Source organism: Equus przewalskii, chromosome 8, assembly GCF_037783145.1.
Source record: "Equus przewalskii isolate Varuska chromosome 8, EquPr2, whole genome shotgun sequence".
NCBI classification, from domain to species: domain Eukaryota; kingdom Metazoa; phylum Chordata; class Mammalia; order Perissodactyla; family Equidae; genus Equus; species Equus przewalskii.
Window position 1 is genome coordinate 78,969,376 of NC_091838.1, and position 21,908 is coordinate 78,991,283.

Below are 21,908 nucleotides of genomic sequence, written 5' to 3' on the forward strand. Positions count from 1 at the left end.
CCCCTTTCCTGTCCCATTTCTCAACTCCCTTACTGAGGCTTCATTAGTTTCTTCGGATCACCTTACAAATAAACCCCTTGCATGAAAATCCTTGTCAAAGACTCTACTTCTTAGCTAAGATAACAATATATCCTGAACATCACACACATACAACCCACATCTCTATTATCATTTTAGTAACTATACTTTTATATATCCAAATTATTTATTTAATTCACATTTGGGAAAATTTAGATGGTTTCCAATTTTCCATATTATAAAAAAGTCTGTGATGAACACCCATGCTGCATCGGCTATTGTGTGCTCAGCATCACCATAACTCCCTTCTAAAGTCTCCTTTGCATCACAAATTACACTTCACAGAATCCTTTTCCCTCAGTGTTTCCATATTAAGATCTGCCAGTGAGAAACATGTGTGATTTGGAAGACGGAAGGAGGGAAAAGTGGTTGTTCTCTGGATTTAGGTGCAGGCAGATGTGGAGGCAGCTATGAATTTCGAACCAGCTTCCATGCAAACCCTAGAGAAGCATTCGCTTCACTGTCGTAGACTGATGGAATCTTCCAAGAGGTTAAGCAATGCAGAAGCTTTTCTTAAATCTCTGAAGAACCACCTGCTTTGATGTCATAGGCTGAGTGAAATGGTATCAGCTTCCCTGACCTCTGTTTCCCCATCCCATCACAGAGAGCTGAATCTCCACTTCTCATGGCCTGTATTAAAACCTATCATAGCCAGGATAAATAACGTGGCTTCCACTTTCTTACACAAAGCTCTACTGAACAGCAGTATGAAATATCTCTATCATCTCTCTCTCTGTCTATCATCTATCTATTACAAGTTCCTTAAAGGAGAAAGCAGTGCGTCAAATATTATGTGCTCTGAAATAATGTTAGTGAATTCTCCTTGAACCTCTTCACTGATCACGTGGGCTTCACTTAGAATTTTCCTTTGAAACCCTAATCTTCCTGACTGAATGACAAATTTGTAACATCATTCCAATCATTCAGTGGCCTTCGGTAGATGAAAAACAAGGTAGGGGCGTAGCATATTCAAGCAAATTTATCCACTATAATTACTGAACAATTTCTACTAAGAAACCAGCTTTCCTACATTGTATCTTCTCATGGTCTCTATTTCTGCCATGTAGCATTCCCGTGTCTGGTATCACTCACATGCATCTGTCTAAAGCGGCGTGGGGAGTTTCCTTTCACTTTATTATCTTGTTCTTGATATCAAGAATCTCTCTTTCCTTTTACTTCCTACCAAATTTCAACACATTTCTGGTAAGGAAACCCATGAGTCAGCCCTTCTACTTCCTTCTCTCCTTTCTTTTTTCTCCCTGGATTGATCTACAGCATCACTGACTGGCATGTTTAATGTGACAGCTATTTTCCCTATTTTCCAGTGATAAAGGTTTTGTTTGTTTATTTTTTAAAGGTCTCATTTTCTTGCCAGTCAGGGGACTCCAAAGCCAATATTTTTTTTCCTGGAACCACTCGTACGTCTTATTTTTTTTCTAGTACATTGCAACCAAGATGTAGGGCTGGGTAGGAATCAGAATGCAGAAAGAAAGAAATTGGACACCGAGATTTCTAGTGGCCAAAAGTGGGGATTTGATGAGTAGTTATCATGTTCCTTTAAATAAACCTGACCCTCAACATAACATTCCGTAGAAATTTCATGAAAACCAATAAGGGTACAAGCCTATTTCTCTGGAATTTCCCAGACATTCTCTCCCCCAGCTATTGAATTCCTACCCATCATCTAGCTTCATATGTCTTATTCTGATATTTTTCTGAGATCCTTTCCCCTTTTGTTCCCCCTGCCCTTCATTGTCAGCTAAAAGTAGGAGAGCTGAAGTAATCAGGGTATCATAACTTGAGATGTTGGTCCCCTGCCGCTGGAAGCAATGATGAGAGCATGGCTAAACCCCCTCATTGTATCAAGGCATACAGAGCTGCTTTGGGACATCAGCCCTGGGTTTCACCTACAGATGACAGCCCTGGCATCTCAGCTTGCAGAAGCAAGAACAAGACTGGCCTTTGCCAGGCACTACTGACCCCGTGATGCCTGTAGCTGCTGTTAATTTCCAAAGAGATTCATCAGGGATTCCACTACCCTTCCAGCTTCATGACATAGATAAGAAAACTTGAGTGACTGGAACCTTCTCTTGGCTGATCATTTGAGGAGATTGTGTGATAGGGTGTTACCATCTTTTTGCCGCTAGATGTTGTTAAAACCAGATTCTTTACCTCACCTGTCAAAGCACAGTAGTAAAAATAATTTCCAATTTGGAGATAATTAGATTTTCCCTTAAACTCAGTAACATGCATCATCTGACAGAGGAAAATGAGGTAGAGAGGGACCTATGTCCAGGATAGGCTGGGAGCAATACTTTGGAAGTATCACCTTTACAAGCCTTCCCACGAGTTCTTGCCTCTGACTACAGAGTTCTCAAAACACCCATTGTGTCCTGGCCCTTAGTATTTCAGTCTCACCTTGTCAGTCCTCCTTCACAGAGGTCTTCTCTGACAGCTCAAACTAAAGTAGCTGCTTCTGTTTAGTATCCTACCTTTTCCTATGTTTGTCAACACTTTTTGAGGTTTATAAGTTTTCATGTATTTTCTTGCCAGCTTGTTCATTGCTTTTATCTTGTGAAAGAACGCAAGCCTCATGTGAACAGGAATCATGCATGCGTGTCTGTCTTACTTGTTATTTCATCCCCAGGGTGTAGATTACTATACTTGGTAGGTAACAGGCAATATATAGCATATCATGACTGAATGAGTGAATACTACCCAAGCCACTTCTTACTCCCTTTTCTGAAACCTCCTGCATTTCAGCAACTAGTTCTGATGTAACTTACTACCTACAACTTGCTTTTCCTGCCTGGCCTTTTATCTGCCAAACCCTCTACTGGGGATCTGAGAAGTGGCTACCAAACCCTGGGGTGAGTGTCCAGTGTCCTCATAGATCTTCTCCTAGTCTGAGCACAAAGCTCCTCTTCTGAAAGCTCCTTCTGTTTAAAGTGCAATTTACACTTACAGATTCTCTCTCCCTAGGATAGTCAAGCTCTATTGGTTCTTTATGGTTTCCTCTGTCACCATGGAGATAGATGGATTTTAGCTATTACTGTCTAGGGCCAAGGAATATACAAACAGAAGAGGTGGGAATTAACTTGGACACTCTTTGTGTAATTAGCATCTAATGAATCCATCCTCAAAATAGATCAGCTACAACCCCATTAGTCCAGAGTCGTAGCTGCTCAGGCTTCATGTAATAAGATGTGGAATGATAACTCACAGCAGGGACTCTAAACAGAGCTTCTGGGGAGAAAATGTTTACTGAATAAACAGTCTGGTCACCAGGGAGAGAATGACTCATTTGCGTTTCCTGTTTTAATGTGTGAAAATGTTTTTCCTCTTGAAAGGGGCTGCATTAAAGAGCTTGGAGGCAATATGCCAGACTCATTTATGCAGAGGCTTAGGATCTGAATAAGATTATAGAATTGCACGTTGAGCATGAAGGGGAGCGTGAAGGGTGGTGTGGGCCATTTCTCTTCTCCTTCGTGACCATGTTACAAGACTTATTTTTCACTCCAGTAGGGCAGAGTCTATAAAAAATCTTCCCTTTTACAAAAACAGACATTGAGGCTCAGAGTAGACAAGGGATTAGACCAACACCACATAGCTAACAAGTGGCAGAGGGAACCTAAAACTTTGGTGTCCTGATTCTTGACACTTCTCAGGGCATAGTGCTCTCTCTCATATCCTCACAGCCTCTCACACTTAGGGAATTATATATCACGATAGAATACGCCATTCTTGACTGAAAATGAAGGGAAAAGTACAAGACCCTCCAACAGAAAGTGGAAATTATGATGAGGCTAATGGTCAGGAAGTAAAATCAAATCAGCTCACCTTCTGTCCTCCATTAAAAAAACAAAGCACTTGCCCATTTTCCATGTTTTTCTGCTACTTCCCCAAATTGTGATCCAAGCCGAAGTCTTTTGATTCAGAGGGTGCTTATTCCATTAAATCATACTGTGTTGCACAGAACTTGTAAGGCCCTAAGTGGGTATGGTGGAAATCTTGTATATCCTGTCTCACAGTCTCATGGTCTTCCTTTCTGATCCAGTTATTGTGGTATCTACCAGACATGCTTAAGTGTAGCCCGAGGGCTTCTGGTGTCAGTGACTCCACGACTGTCTTGCACGGAGGTGGGGCATCTCTGCTGCAACAGTGTGCAGTATCAAGAAATAGGAGGGGTTTATTACCTTTGGGGTGTCATTGACAAATGGAGCATGGGACTCAACACTTCCTCCACCACGCCTCACATAGATCATCCTGAGGCATGTTCTGATTAGTTTCTTATAGAGTCTCAGAAAAATTTAGCATTAGGTGCCCTGAACAGTAACCAGTTCAATTATCACTCTTGCCTTGCCAATCTTCTTTCATAATTCCAAGACCACCCACTTTTATTCCATGGAATTACCGTCTAAAATAAACTACCTGCGTGCATGTGCTTGCATACACTTTGTTCAGAGAGAACCCATGCGAAGACACAGAGATATTTCTTGTGTACTTAGTCAGAATTATTATATTGGTCAGAATTATTCAGAAAAAACAGAGCCAATAGGAAAGAAAGAGATGAAGAGAAAAAAAAATTTCTTATGAGGAATCAGTTCATGTGATTTTGGGGGCTGAGAAGCCCCAAGATCTGCAGCCCACAAGCTGGAGACCCAGGAGGGCCCACGGTGTAGTTCCAGTCCGAGTCTGAGAGCCTGAGAAGCAGGAGAGTCAGTGGGGTAGGTTCCAGCCTGAATCCAAGTCCAAAGGAGAAGATGGGTGTCCCACCTGAAAGACAGTCCGGCAGAGAGGCATCCCTCTCTTTCAGCCTTCTTGCTTTGTGAAGATCTTCAATTGATTGAAGGAGGCCGTCCACATTAGCGAGGGCAATTTTCTTTTCAGTCCACCAATTTAAATGTTAATCTCATCCAAAACAGCCTCACAGACACACCTAGAATAATGTTTGACCAAATGTCTAGGCACTCCATGGCCCACATTGACAGGTAAAATTAGCCACCACAAAAGGCTAGAATATTGTGCTAAACATAAAATCAAAATGAATCAAAACTTACTGTGTTCCAAAATGTTTATATATATTATATTATTAATCCTCAAAACACCACCAGATAGTCATTTTAATTTCATTTTATAAAGAAAAAAACACTTAGGAACAGAAGGATTAAATAAAATCTCCAAAGTCTCACAGCCAGTAACCGAGAGTGAAGGATTCAAACCCAGATCAATATAACAGAAAAGGACACAATCCTCCTACAATGAGATACCACCTCTCCAATGAGGTCAAAGATGTGTCTGGAGTAATCAAAATTCTTTGATTTATTTGTCCCTTCAGAATCCAAACACCTTGGCATGTTACTCAAATCCATTAAGATTTGGATGCTAAAAGCTTTTCACCCTTATTTCTTTTCATTGCTCATCCCAGGATTCAGGCCCCACATCATACACATACAAAACACTCAGGCAAAACTCTGAACTTCCTCGGGTTGCTTCCTCAACTTCCTTCTCCCTCTAGGATGTTATTCTTACCCATCCTCCTCTACTTTGTAGTTTGTTATCTCTCTGGATGACAAGATAGTGACTTCCAGGCACCGCCCACTTCTAGCGCAGGGTGTGGCGTAGAGTGGGCACATTCAGATGTCTGTTAAATTAAAGGAATCTGTGATTTTCACATCTTGGTATAGGAAGTACCTATGAATTAACCACAGAGGAAATAAATTATGGTTTGTTGCTAGCCTCCAAAGAGAGAAAGGCAGACAGATAGAGATACATTCAGAAGAAAAAAAAAAAATAGCTAAAGAAATCATTTATTTCACTCAAGGGTGATGTTTACAACAGAAATCATAAAATAGGTAATGTTCCTTTATATCTCCAGTGAACGATTTGAACAGAGCTAACTACAAAGAGAGTTGATTTTTCCCCCAATAGGGCTTATGTAGAGATTTTAATGAATTCTTTAATTCCAATAATTCAACCTTAAAGCAGATCTAGTCACTTTTCCCTTAACAGCATAATTAGTACCCAGGAAGTATGTTCCCCTAGATGTTACTAACATTTTTAATGTACTAAAACTAGAGAACAGAAGTGAGCAATTTGAAATGCTCTAGAATGCTGAAGAATTTCTTGGGTACATTGTTTTTCAGCACGTATAGAGATATATTTTTAAAATCACTTTATTGAGGTATGCTTGGCATTTAAAGAGCTGTCCATATTTAACGTATACAACAGGATGAGCTTAAGATATGCGTGCACCCCTGAAACCATCACCACTGTCTATGCCACAAACCTATCCATCCCTTCCAGAAATTTCCTCCCACCCTCTTTATTTATTATGCTTTGTGTGTGATAAGATTACTCGACATGAGACCCACCCTCTCGGCATATTTTTAAGTAAACAATACAGTATTATTAACAACAAGTGCAACTGCTGTTCAGTCGATGTCCAGGATTTATTCATCTTGCATAACTGAAACTTTGTACTCTTTGAACAATACTTTCCTGTTTCCCGGTGTCCTCCAGTCCCTGGCAACTACTATTCTACTCTGCTTCTATGAGTTTAACTATTTTAAATTCCTCTTATAAGTGGTATCACGTAGCATTTGTTCTTCTGTATCTGGCTTATTTCACCTACTATAATGTCTTTGAGGTTCATCCATGTTGTCACAAATGGCTGTTTGTCCTAAGGCTAAGTAATATGCTACTGTATATAAGTATATACCACATTTTCTTTATCCGCTCATTTTTTGATGGATACTTAGGTTGCTTCCATACCTTAGTTACTGTGAATAATGCTGCAATGAACACGGGGGTGCAGATATCCTTTAAGATCCGTTAGCTAGACTAACCAAGAATATAAGAGAGAAAGCTCAAATAAATAGAATCAGAAATGAAACAGGAGACATTACAACCAATGCCATAGAAATAAAAACAAAGATCATAAAGGACTACCATGAAAAATTATATGCCAACAAATTGGACAAGCAGAAAAAAACAGACAAATTTCTAGAAATATACAACCTACCAAGTCTGAATCAAAAAGAAAGAGAGAGTTCGAATAGACAAGTAAGAAGAATGAATAACAAAGATTTAATAACAAGTGAGAAGATTGGATCCATAATCAAAAACCTCTCAACAAAGAAAAATCCAGGAGCAGATGGCTTCACAGGTGAATTCTACCAAGTATTTATAGAAGAATTAATATCGATCCTTCTTAAACTCTTCCGAAACATGGAAGAGGGAACATTTCAAAACTTATCTTATGAGGCCAGTAGCACCCTGACACTATAGCGACACAAAGATAGCACAAGGAAAGAAAACTACAGGCCATTTCCATATGGGGGCAAAAAATCTTCAACAAAATCTTAGCAAGCCAAACTCAAAAGAACATTAAAACGATCATACAGTATGACCAAATGGGATTTATTCCTGGGATGCAAAGATGGTTTAACATAAGAAAATCAATCAATGTGATAAATCACATTAACAGAATGAAGGACAAAAATCACACGACCATCTCAATAGATACAGAAAAAGCGTATGTGTACATTTTACTCATATCAGTCTCAGAAATGTCTCTCATTGAGTTTTCATAGTGAATGCAGAGGACAGAAATTAGTTTTTATTGATCCAGTCTCCATAGCTGAGGTCTAGTACCTATAGTTTTAGTCTTCCTCACTATTTCTCAATTTATAAAAAGAGCATAATATGAGAGGACTGTAAACGTGGGTGTGATCGTAACATATCCATCCACCCTTCTGACTATTACCTGTTGGAACTGTGTGCTGTAACAGAGAGCATACATGTTGCTGGGGATGTATAGATAGATAAAGCAAGTTCTCTCCAACAAAAATAAGCAGCCAAAATGACCTCAGAATATAGTATAAATACTGACATTATAGAAAGAACCATGCTGAATTATAGGAACACAAATCAAGAACACTAGACCCACACTTACCTGGCAGGGGAGATCCCATGATCGCGAAGGTGGTTTGCCCAGGGTGAGACTTCTCCATTACACTCGGAATGTGCTGATCCCTGCGATTTCCCCAAATGTGGGAAACTCTACTGTGTAATTTGAGGCAGCGGGGGGGTTGCATTCGCGCTTTCCCCTGGTCAAAAGAAAAAAAAGAATTTGTAAAAAAAGAAAGAACACTAGACCCAGACTTGAGATAATGAGGATACAGGAAAAACACTGAAAATAGGCAGATACTGTACATCATTAGGATTTGGTTTACGTTGATGTTTTTCCAGGGCTCAGCTCTTGGCCCCTCTATTTTCCTGTGCTCTCTTCTTTGGTGACCTGATTCTTTCTCGTTTTAAACACATGCTTCTGTTCACAATCTCCGTACTTATATCTCCTGCTTAAATTTCTCACTGATTCTCAACCTATCGTTCCCAAGACACTACTGATGTCACTGTGGGTACTGACATCACTGCTTGGATATGTCTCACCAGCGTCTTCCACTTAGCAAGGCCAGAACCGATCTCTTAAGATAATCTTATCTTCAAACCTTGTCTTCACTCAATACCAGCTCTTCCTATCTTATGTCCAATTTGGACACATGTGATCAGGATGTAAAACTGGAAGTAATTCTTAATCCCCTTGTTTTTTACACTCCCATGTGTGATCTTTTCTTCAGTCTGCTGATTAGACTTCCAAACTTTGTCTTGAATCTGTCCACTTACCTCTGTCTTCACTGCCTCCTCATGTCGTCTACACCATCACTATCTTTTACTGTTCCTACTGCAATATTCCTCTAATTTTCCTCTGCACTTCCACTCCCTTATAGTCAATTCTATTCACAGCAGCCTAAATTATGTTTTAAATATCAATCTTTTTATGCCAATCCCTTGCTTAAGTTCCTTCAATGGATAAATAAACATGTTTGCACTTAAACTAAATTCCGAATCCCACGGAACATGTACTGTGCCTACTTTCCCAGTCACCATTAACCAGTTTTCTCACTATGATTCAGCAATAGGGGCTTCCTTCCCCAGCGATCTCTTTACCACGTCAATGCCTGCTGGTGGTCCAGACACCTAATCTCCCTGCTGACTCTCTATATGGCTAGCTCCTTCTCATCCACCATATCTCAGCTTACACATCACTTCCTCCAAGAATTCAGCCATGACCACCATATATATAGATTGGCATTTAGCAACAGGGGAAATCCCCCCAACTTGTTTTCTTCATAGCATTTATTACAAGGTACATGTTTAACTTGATTTTTCCTTGCTGTCCCTTATCCTCAGTAAATTGCAAGCTCCGTCTAGGCAGTAGTATGTCTGTTTCATTTACCAGTGGATACAATTTGCAGGGTCTGACACACGATGGACACTCAGCATATATTTGAGGAACTACTTACAGGCTTGCTGAATGAATGAATATGTGTCTTCCATTAGTTTTCAAAGCTAGCTGCTCTTAAAAAATAAAGCCTTTATTCGGTATATGTTTCTTTCATGCTGCTATTACAGTCCAGGGTGGGTATTCCAGGTCGGAAGATTCTCCTGGGAGACTTTCCTTCAGCAGAGACTCTGTCTCCTTTATCTTGCGACTCCTCCAACATCAAGATTCCCAAAGACGCCTCCCTGCAGATTGTGGATGAGAAAAGAGAACAGAAGATCAGTGTGGAAGGGAATTATGGAGCAGGACTGGAAATGTATCTTCATCACCCACATTCCGCTGGACATGTCTGTCACATGACCCATCATAGGTCCTCACCTAACTGCAAGGGAGCCTGGGAAATATAATCGAGCTCTGTGCTTGACATATAGGGGAATCAGTTTGGTCAACAACCTGCCCATCTTTGACACAGAATCTTAATCTCAGATGTATGAAAACTTGTGCTTCACGTTGCATTTTCTACAGTTTCAGAGCTATACTTAATCACTACCATGTGAATTCATAGTGTGAAGTGAGACTATTAGTCAATCATTTGGATATTTCCCCTACATATTTCCAATCATTAATTTAAAAAAGAGAAGAGCAAGTCATCCAGGTATCAAAACACTTGAATGACAGAATAAATACGTTATTTTCTATTTACACTTTATATTTTGTTTCACATATTGTAACTGAGGAGAATCCCACTGTTCTTATGGTCCAACTTTGATCTGGATAATTTACTGGCTGTCAATTATATGAGTCCCCAAATGCAAAGTCTCCCATGGGAAAAGATTTCTGGAAATAATTTGAGATAATGCCCCACAGTAAAAAGTGTTGACATCTGAGGGGGCAGTGAACAAGTGATTGTTTTTTATTCTTTCTGGCAAGGGTAATGACTCTGAGCATTATAATGATAATTAAGACTCCCCCTTAACAAAGTCAGAGCAATTGGGAGTAATAAAAAGACACCAGAGAAGGGAAGATAATGACAGAGCCCAAACACAGAGCTCAGGGCTCAGAGAGTGTTCTCAGTGAAAGAGATATTTGAGTGGGGTATTAAGGAATACTTGGAAACCTAATAAAAGGTAGTGGAATCCATACTATGCTGGGGCAGATGTTTTTGCTACTAAGAGAACTGGGGAAAATATATACTCAGCCCTTGGAATGTCCCTTGCTATCTGTGAGGAGCTAGACTCTAAGGGAGCCGAAGCCTTCATGTGCTGATTGTGATGCATGAGTGATGGCCTGGAGAATGGATCAGTGAGACGTGCTGTATCACTTTGTTCCTCAGGGTCTTGCGGTGTTTCAGAATGTTCTGGAATAAGGTCAACGTAGTGCTGGGATCAGGGGTCTGACCCCCATGAATATGAGAGGATAAAAGGATTACGTGCTCAAGAATGCCCACTCAGGGTAGTCAGAAAGCAGCGTTCTCTTTTCACTTGGAGTGGCGTTCTGGCCAAGACTGTGGTGAGGGTGCTGGGGCCTGAAAAGATTATCCCAGAGCAGGCAAGCAGGAGCTAGAATATGGTTGTGAGAGGAAATATAGAGCATGAGAAAAAACGAATTTCGGATAAAAGTTTTCTTTTTAGCGTTCCAAATGTTTCATGGAGCAGACTTATTCTAAAAAAAAAAAGAAATCTATGTATGATGTGTGTGTGTGTGTGTAATATAATATACATACACATATATACATAATGTGTGTGTACATTATATACGTGTGTGTATATCTGTGTATTCTTGTTTATTTGAAATTCCAATATTGGAGGCATCATGTATTTATATTTGCTGAATCTGGTCATCTTAAACTGGAAGCTCCAGAGGAAAAGGGTTAGATCAAGTCCTTAGAGAGGCTTTCGTCAAGCCAGAAAACTAAGATTCAGTATCAACACACATTTCCTCATAAGGCTTCTAGAACTGAGAAATAGGCGGCATCACTGTGACTTATGCTCAGATCCACACAGGTCGCCAGAAGCACATTCAGCTGTTGAGGTCACAGGCACGGCTCAATCACAGAGCATTCTCCTTGTTCTCATCTTGCTCTGTGAGCATATATTGCTCACCAGGAGTTCCTGGGCGTGGCCGCAGCCCCTTCCAATCAGAAAGCAGCACAAAATCCCCTGAGGGTAGCAGCCAAAGAATACAAGGCAAAGAAGCTTCAAAAAGGGAACCAATTTTATTTGGTGTTCTACAGTTTGTTGTTTCTTAAAGGAGTAAAAGTTTTTCTTTCAAATTAAAAATATCACCTCTATAAAACTATCTTGGTAACTCTAATTATAGTGGTTGTGACCCAGTGGAGCCCCAAGTACATCTTTGAAAGGCAATTCTTCACAGGCACTGTGGGATTTCACACCTACCTTTGGGTTACAACTCAGCCCCTTTCATAAATAGAGCCTATTACAGACTTCCTCAGACAGCTGAATTATAGTGATGCAATTTTTAAACTCACAAAATGTTTGGTGGCAGAAATTAACCCAAGGGCTTTAAATTATATCCATTTCTTGATGGATCACTAATATTTCTATTTTCTTGATTTCTTACTGGAATTTAAAAATAGCCCCCTTTTGGTCTGTCGCATGATGTTATTTTAGTCACATTTCCCACATTGTGGCGTCCCTGCAGTAAAGTTATCCGGTGAGACCCATTAACAACTAATGGACTGAAGCACTTGGACTCCTGGGCGTTTGAACAGACATGCAACAGCAGAACTGAAGAGGAAAAATAGGAGAGAATGAGTTGGGCTTGGTGTGCAGAGATACAGGAAGGCCATACTGTGCTTTGTGTGCTGCTCAGGAGGCTAACCACGGAGAGGGTTACGAGAACTAGAGGCCCAAAGGGGAGACTTGGAGACTTGCAAATGTAGGGCTTCTCCTGCAATGATTTGTGGTCAGACTGAAAACAGTAGAAAGACAAACCAAGACTGCAAACAACTTGAATTCACTTAGATATGGTCTAAATATATATCTATGTACAGCCTAAATTTACAGCATATTCTATCTATATTTCTACGTATTAATTGATATACATATTGTGGCAGCTGCTGTTAATGCCCAACGAATATCTCTTCAGCAATATCACCCCATACTTTCTGATGATGTGCTAGCGTAAGCACCTATAACCTTCCACTTGCAGGCTTTCTCTCATGGTGTACCAGGCAATCTGGAAGTGCCAGAGAGTCAAGGCCCTGGGACAGCCTTCCCCTGTTCCTAACAAGCTGGGATGATTTTGTGGCGTCTTTTACACCGTCTCCCAAAGATTCCAGCAAGACTGACTCTGTCACCCCAGCAAGAGCCTGCTCATTAGCACAGCACCTGTGCTTGCTTTCTCCTCTACCTGGTATCACTTCAGCACTCCCCTATCAATGTTTCCGGGCTCATCTTCTAAATAAATCACTTGTCTCAAATCCTTGTCTCAGGAAATGCTTTGGAGAACTCAAACAAAGCCAGAAAAATGGCTTATGTTATTCTGTGTCTGCCTGTCTGTCTCTTTTCTAGATATCTGTAGAGTAGCCAAAGCTTTAAATGCTAATATACCTTAAGGTATTTTAGCTTAGTTTATGTCCATCTGATTCCATCAGTTTAACACTTCACTTTATAGAAAAGACTGGTTTTTTTTTTCTGTTTTTTTTTTTTAAAGATTTTTTTATTTTTTCCTTTTTCTCCCCAAAGGCCCCCGGTACATAGTTGTGTATTCTTCGTTGTGGGTTCTTCTAGTTGTGGCATGTGGGACGCTGCCTCAGCGTGGTCTGATGAGCAGTGCCATGTCCGCGCCCAGGATTCGAACCAACGAAACACTGGGCCGCCTGCAGCGGAGCGCATGAACTTAACCACTCGGCCACGGGGCCAGCCCCAGAAAAGACTGTTATTTGGCACTTACTCATTCTTTTGAGCCCAGATCTACAATATTTAATATACTTGTGTACTGCCAATGAGATTAGGATTGCCAAATTTAGCAAATTAAAATATAAGCTGCCCAATTAAATTTAATTTCAGATAAATAATTTTTTGGGGGGGGAAGATAAGTATTTTCTGTTCAATACTTGGGAAATACTTCTCCAAAAAATTTATATATATATTCTTATTCTTATTCTTATTCTTATTCCAAATTATTCTTACTCATGACCTCTTTAGACTTGTGAATTATATCACCATCAACTCTATCTCCCATTCTGGAAACGTTGATGTCATCTGCTTTGTTTGGTTATGGTTCCACATCAGGGAATCGTTGTTCCTTATCAGCTCTTCCCAGCCCAGGTCCAGGATTTTGCACGAAGATGGTAAACTCAGCACAACCCCCTTTATTACCTGTTGGGGTTTTGTCCCCAGCTTCCATAAGCACTCCCACCCCTCTGAGCAAGACTAAATCACACTTCAGCCCCCCTAGTGAATGTAAAGTGTAGAATTCCGTTTTCCAAGTCTCCTTTTCCTAGGATCTACCCTACCTTCTGCTTGGTGCTTTAAGGAGCAGGCAAACATTGCGTCTTTCCAAACCAGAGAGTCCCACATCCACTTGAGTGCACCCACGCTATAGAAGAGAGAAAACACAAATTTATTCAGAAGAGAGGATTACCATGAAAGGGAGACATAAGGAAAAGCAACCTTAAAATGTTTTTCTTGCTCTTGAAATCCATCAGTGGATGTGGACCAATTGGTATCCCAAGTACTTCATTTTGATGGTGAACAGAATTTTTGCTCTTTGATCGTAGAAAGTAGTTGAGCGAGAAGAAAGCCATTGATTTTCTTTCTCAGAGGTTAAAGTGGTAATACCATTTTTTCCTGTTCTTTCAGTCTCAGAGCCAAAGTTGCCAAAACTTTATTCCCATGTGTAAAGGCAGTGAATAAGGTTTATTTACCACTCCATCACACATGACAGCTAGCAGAGAATAGGGAGATGGATAAATGTTTGCTTAATGAATTGCTCATTTCTGGTTGCTAAACTTTAAGAGAGCCATTGGCCGTCAGGACCATGCCAAGAGGAGATCAACTGGCAAACTGAACAATCTAGAATCAGGGCCCATGATGGACCTGGGGATATTTAGCTTGGAAATGATAAGGTTCAGGGAAGACACAGGAGCTGCCCACAGATGTTTGATACATACATACATGCATACATATATATTTCTTTTCTTTTGATAAATCATTTAATCTTTACAACGATCTCAAAGGGTTGGCACATTGTCACCATCATTTACAGATGAGGAAGCTGCAATAGACAGAAGTTAACTGATGTGCATAGTCGCATACCTAGATCTAGAAGAGCTGGGAGTTGGACCCAGCTAGAGTCTGTGTGCCTTGCTGCCATGTACACTGCCTGTCTGTGCATGAGCGTCCTACCAAGTGTGGGGCATGTTCTGTCAGGGGAATGTAGGACAGTTCACTCAAGACCTCAGGTAATTCATGAGAGACGTTGAGCTGAAACAAGGCACTCCTATGGATCACCCTCCTCCCATCACCATCAAAAACAGAGGTCATAGAGATTTAGCCCCATCCAAAGTGGCTTTCTCACAGAATAAGGTAAAATCCAACAAAATACTCTGACTTGGTCTATTCCTCTCATCTAATTTCAGGAAGTTGGACTCCAGTTTACAGCCTCAAGATGTTTCCCTGTTTGGTTATTTTGGAGTCAGCCTTATCTGATCCGGGAGCACATCTTGGCTTTGCCACTTATTAGCCGAACTTCAGACAAATCTCTTCTCCCTGTTTATCAGATTCCACATGAGTAAAGGGGATCCTTTTATAATTTTATGGAGTTAAGAGGAATACCTAAGTGAACATTTGTAAAGCACTTAGATTGGTACCTGGCACATGACAAACACTGTATATGTGTTTTATTTTGCTATCTCATCTGAAGCTGAACTTTAAGCTCACTTTTCTGCACCTTACCTCTCATCAAATGTCAATTCTCTCTTTCCTTAAATCAAAGGTGAGGAGATTGTTGTGGGACAGTTGCCCAGGTACCAGGGTTAGTAAAAGGCCATACCAGGAGTTCAATGCAAGTTCATAAGGAAGAAATCTGGTGTCTTGTTTTTACCTGTGCAAGGCAATATCTCAGACCTCTTAAATATACTGTTGTAAGAACATTTAGAAAAACTGAAATTCATCACCAGCAGGATGGTTGGTGTGTGTTCTATTAAGTATCAGCTTGTACGTGGTCAACAGCCAAGTTGCTCAAACCAGTTTGCTAAACCTCAGTTTGAATCAGTCCCCACAGCCACATTCATATGTGTTTCAGATTCCTTTATAACCAACCACAAGCAAGTAGCCTCTGATGCTTGTCCATGACCCTCACAGCTTGTGGCCTTCAGAAGTGGCCTTTCTAAGGCTGAAAGAAGGGATTGTTTTCAAGCTGGCAACAATGAGACACAACTCTGCCATGTGTCAGCTGTGTGACACTGGGAAAGTCACCTGATTCCTCTGAACTTTAGTTTTCTCAACTATAAAAGTAAGATAATATGCTCTCTTTCCCTCCCAGGGCCTTTGGGGATGTGATGACCCATGAAAGTTACTGAAAAAACACAGGGTGGATCTCATGCAAAGATCTTCCCTCATTTATTAAACAAACACATTTTTGTGCACATGATCACTGCCCTTAAGAAGTACAAAAACTACTTGGGGATTCTGACTGATAATTTAATATTTAAAAATCAACGTGACAACTCAACAACAAAAAATCAAACAACTCGATCAAAAAATGGGTAGGGGGTATAAACAGACATTTCTCCAAAGAAGATATATGGATGGCCAAGAGGGACGTGAAAAGATGCTCACCATCACTGATCATGAGGGAGATGCAAATCAAAACTACCCTAAGATATCACCTAATATCCATTAGAATGGCTAAAATAACCACAACACAAAATAACAAATGTTGGAGATGTTGTGGAGAAAAAGGAACCCTGATATACTGCTGGTGGGAATGCAAACTGGTGCAGCCACTATGGAAAACAGTATGGAGATTTCTCAAAAAATTGCAAATAGAAATACCCTATGACCCAACCATCCAACTACAGGGTGTCTATCCAAGAACTTGAAATCAGCAATTCAAAGAGACCCATGCACCCCTATGTTCATTGCAGCATTATTCACAATAGCCAAGACATGGAAGCAACCTAAGTGTCCATCAACTGATGACTGGATAAAGAAGATGTGGTGTATACATACAATGGAATACTACTCAGCCATAAAAAGGATAAAATAATTCCATTCACAACAACATGGATGGACCTTGAGGGTATTATGTTAAGCAAAATAAGCCAGATAGAGAAAGACAATCTCTGTATGACTCCACTCATATGTGGAAGTTAAACAGGTGGACAAAGAGAATAGATTGGTGATCACCAGGGGAAATAGGGGATGGGGGTGGGCACAAAGGGTGAAGTGGTGCACATACAACACGACTAGCAAATAATAACATGCAACTAAAATTTCACAAGGTTGTAAACTATCATAGCCTCAATAAAAAATAAAATAGAAAAAAAATCAATGTGAAATGTGCATTGATATAGTAGCTACAAATCTTGCCCTGGTTTTTCCTCAAAGTTCAACTCAACTATCCTCATCATCTGCAGTCGACCTTCATGATCATTTTAAGAAAAGTAAGGGTGTTTTCCCCCTACCCTGAATACTGAAAGCTCATTCTGATACATTTTGCATTGTGATTTGTTTAAAATTCACTTTGATTCATTTTATTCTCTAATGTAGGCAAGGGAAATAACTGGTCCTCCTTATATGATCATCTCTACTACACCAAGATAGAGGACCATTGTAATTTTTTTTTTTTTTTTTTTTAGGAGGTCATCCCTGAGCTAACATCTGCCGCCAATCCTCTTAATGCTGAGGAAGATTGGCCATGAGCTGACATCTGTGCCCATCTTCCTCTGTTTTATATGTGGGACACCTGCCACAGCATGGCTTGATAAGCTGTGGGTAGGTCTGCACCCAGGATTCGAACTGGTGAGCCCTGGGCCACAGAAGCAGAGCATATGAACTCAACCACTGTGCCCTTGTTGTTGCTGTTTTGGAGAGGGACCAGGAAGGCAGGATGCTTCTCTATCCACAAGAGGGGCAGTCTGAGCCAGAATGGGAAGCACAAACTGCATTGTGCAGCTAGGATGTCAAATGGCACACCCTTAGGGTTTGGGCAATCCTGAAAGAAACGCACACTGAAGTTGACTAAGGAGAGAAGAGGAAACAGAGTGTGTGAGAGATGCTGTGCGACAGCACGTGATGTGGTTCCTCCTGCAAGTGGATTATTTGTGGAAATGGAGAGGACATTGGCTGTTCCTTCAGTTTTGCTGGGGGTGTGACCCGAGATAGCCCAGGGGATACTAAAGGAATAATCCTGAGAGGAGAGAAACAATATAGATCACACACATGAAGTATTATGAGTACCCCTATAGATTATGGAGCATAGCTATTTGAAAAGAAGTGCAGCAAACCAGTGGGATACACCAATGTTTAAGTAGAGCACGTTTCAAATTGCTTCACAGTCTCACACACCCCTTGGAAGTCAACATTTCCACAGTAGGTAGTCGAAGGAAAGACTGAGGGTAGGGCGTTATATTATTAGAACACAACTTAGAAATCATTGTCATACTGCTTTACATTTAGCTAAGGCAAGGAAGACCCAGAAAAGTCAAGTGACTTTCCTGAGGCGGGGTGTGACTCGTCAATTCCAGAGTCACGGCAAGACCTGGAGTTTCCAGTTTCCCAGCTTAGAGTTCTCTCGCTGAGCCAGAGATCATTCACTATGAAAATACTTTCCTAATCTTTAACATGCATAGGTTACATGGGTACCAAAAGCAGCATCTGATTTCCCTATATTTTACTCAGACCTTTGCCAGGTCAAAGTGATTACAGAGAATGAGGGGCCTCAGAACAGGAAATTATGCAACCCATGTGCCTGAAAGGCAAAGAATTTCAAACTACAACACCTTGTGGCTGCATCCCAAGGGAAACTGGTTACAGCTCATTTTTTCTCCCCTTTTTGACATCTGCCTCATCTCTAAAGGAAATGCTCGGCAGAGCTCGCCAGCTGGTTTTTCAGGTGGGACGTGCCACGGCTCAGGTGGTATGGTTCAGCAGAAAAAATAAATAAGTGAAGCAGTAAACAAGCCACAACCTGACCATCCTTTCACTAAACACCCTGTCATCAAGGGCAGCTATCTGGACGATTCCCACCAATAACTGATTTCCATACCACAGCATTCTTCCACCACATGGTGGTGTGAAATAGTTAAAGAAACTGACGAGAACTTCTCATTTATATCTGTTACTGGTGTTATAGCTGGTTTTCTTAATACTTCAGGGGAATTGCCCATACTACACCTGTCACAGGTAAAAAATCTGCATAGATATGCATAATTCATGAATCTCCAATCCCAGCAAGAGAATTGCAAAGACTTCTTATTGCTCAAATGCCAGTTTTTACAGCGGCTTCTCAGATATAATTGAAGACTCTGGAAAAGGCAACTGTCAGAAGAGGCTTTTCCGTTTGTTCAATATCCAAAACTATTTGCCATTGACCAAGGTAACTGATGCTTCTTGATTTCATCCCCTGGCCCCAAGCATTTCGACAGAGCAGGTGCATCCCTGATTTAAGTAGACCGAATGTGAGGCAACCTGAATTTACGGTAAAAGTTGATGGAGGTGGAAGCTGGATGGGAATTCATTGATAGAATATGAGTAATTTGTAGGCACAAAAAAGATAACTTTCGTATTTACATATTTCCATTGTACCTCGTTGCTTCTCTAGAGGAGAGTGGGATAAGTTACATTTTAAACTTGGAGTTTCTGCTGATGATGTTCTTGCTGTCTGAAATGTTCTCTTACTCCTCTCTGCACATCTTTAAACACGACCCTTCTGTCTTTATTATTTTACTTTCATTAGCAAAAAGAAATAAATGTGACATGCAGGAAAATATTCCTGTTACAAAACATTTAAACTATAGAAATATATACATTCCTCTCCTTAGAGTTAAACTCCTTAAACTCTTAGGTGTGTGTACTTGGTTTGTGCATATACATTGTTAACTCAGGTGTGCATACTTTGTGTATGCATTGTTAAACTCTTAGGTGTGTATACTTCTAGGTCATTTTCTGTGCATTTGTTTACATATATATTACAGGTGCAGATACTGTTTACCACATAAATTTTATTGTGTAAATTATTATTCTCATTGCTTTTTTCCCCTTTTTCATTTAAGCAAACTTTTTATTTAAGAGGAGTTTTAGATTTACAGAAAATATTTCAAAGGTAGCACAGAGGGTCCCCATGTAGCCCATATCCAGTTTTCCTGTTGTTCGCATCTTGCAGAGTACATATGTCAAGCTCATGAGCCCATATCAATATACTATTACTAACTAAAGTCTGCATTTACTCGGATTTCCTTAGTTTTCCCTAATGTTCTTTCTCCATTCCAGCTTGAAGCCAGATTTCTTGGGTGCTGATACTAAAATTCTTAGGTTATTAGTTGTCCATATCATTGTACTCATTTTACTCATCAGTAAAATACTAAAATAATAGTATCACCCCAGATGGTTTTTGTGAGGATTAAAATGAGAATGTGTGAGTGTGTTTGTGTGTGTGTGTGTGCGCGCATCGCTTCAAACAGTTCCTGATATTAATTAAAAGCTAAGTAAAAATACATTATTTAACAAATATATTTTTCTCAATAAGTTTTGTATCCCTGAAAGGCAAGCCTTTATTGTTTTTCAGACATAAAATGTGGCACATACAATATACAGCACTAAACTTATACATAAAAAGCTGAAGACGAAATTTTACTGAGTTGACTTTGTGAAAGTAAAAATCTCTTAGAATAATATAAACTCTAAGATTTTGTATGCAATTTTGAAAAATTTTATATTTCTTTTACGCTTGAAAAAGTATGGGGAAATGCTGTTAAAGATACCATTTTTTGGTTTGTTTTTGTTTTTAGACAACAAACATTTATTGTGTGCCTTCTGCAGGATAGGAATACGGGATGAAAAGTCAAAAAAAAAAAAAAAGGATGTATGTCTTGCTTTGTAAAAAAGATCACCATTTATGGAGGAAAGCATATCTAGAAGACCAGCATCAGAGGAGATATGTACACAGCAATGAAGAGAAAAAGCACGGAGAGAGAAGCTAGGTCTAGCTTGAGGAGTCGGGGAAGGCTTCAGGAAGTAGAGCCATTTTGGGTGAGACCAGTTTGGGGTTTCCTTCCGCATGGGAGTTGCCAGTGCTTATATGTCTCTTTGTGAAGATGGAGCCTTAGGTAGGCACAGCTTTTTGGTTGAAGAGAGGGAAGGGAGTTTATTCCAATGAAGAGAGGACATTAAGTATAAACAGGGTTTGAAATACACTCTGGACGATCTGCCTGGTTTTATCTATGTCCATCTTATCTACCAAGTGTAAAGAGGGCCAGAATCTGGGGACTGGATTTCTCAGTTGGGATTAACTCAACTACAACAGCCTATGGTGGATTATTTGATATTTGAGGTATATATTTATCACCGGTCCCTAAGGTACTCTCCAGGCCAACACACAGTATTCACTGCAAGGATTCCAGGTCTTAATCACTATTTTGCCTCCTGTCCTAGTTACCTGTGCTGAACCATATAGAAACCTCAGGAACCAGTTTACCCCTTTACTCTCCAAAGAGCACACCTTAAGTTAGATCCCTCCCCTCTTAAATCACACTGAAATTCGTGGTGAACATTTGTTGTTCGAGTCTTTGTCATTTGACCTGTGTTCAGCATGCTAACCCCCTTCCTTACTGGATTGAATTTCATACATTGGGAGTTTTAGCACAAGGCAGAAATCACCTCTAATTATGCAAGAAATCAGATTTTGACATTCTCGTCCTCCTGGGCACCTGGGGTTTGGCGTTATGATGTGGCCTGGCCAATCATTTGTACCTGAGTTGGACCTTGACTCAGAACTTAGAAATATTTTCTGGTGAGAAAAGGCAGCTTCTTTGCCCCTAACAGGGATGGTGGGTTAAGCTGCAGTATCCCGGGTTTCTCAATGTGGTGTCAGCCACCCTTCTACGCCCAGGAGAAGCAGTGACGGCGTCTACATGGGCTCAGTTCACTGATATTGCTCCTGGCGGTGTAGCTTCCACACCTAATTGTCTGGCCTTCTCAGAGCTTCTGTGAACTACCCAATAATTTCTAATAGTTTACTTTCTGCTTTAATTGGCCAGAATAGGTTTCAGTTGCTTTCAACTAAGACTACTGATAAATAACAGCTCCTGAAAAAACAAATTTTTGGAAATGTTTTAACCTATAGAATATTTGATAATACAGCAAATATCCACAGAAACTTCACCTAGTTTACTTAATTTTAGAATCTTGCTGCATTTGCTTTCTCTCTCTTTCTTGATTTAAAAAAGAAGTTCCTGACATCATGACCTTCATCCCTAAATATTTCATCACGCATTTCTGAAAAGCAAGGATATTCT

General features: G+C 40.2%; 1 non-coding gene across 1 annotated transcript; it reads left to right on the plus strand.

Annotated features, from left to right (window-relative positions):
• Positions 1 to 8,027: 8,027 nt before the first annotated feature.
• Positions 8,028 to 8,192, plus strand: LOC139085363 (U1 spliceosomal RNA). Its single transcript, XR_011543637.1, has one exon. It is a non-coding gene; the product is annotated as a U1 spliceosomal RNA (small nuclear RNA).
• Positions 8,193 to 21,908: the final 13,716 nt, after the last annotated feature.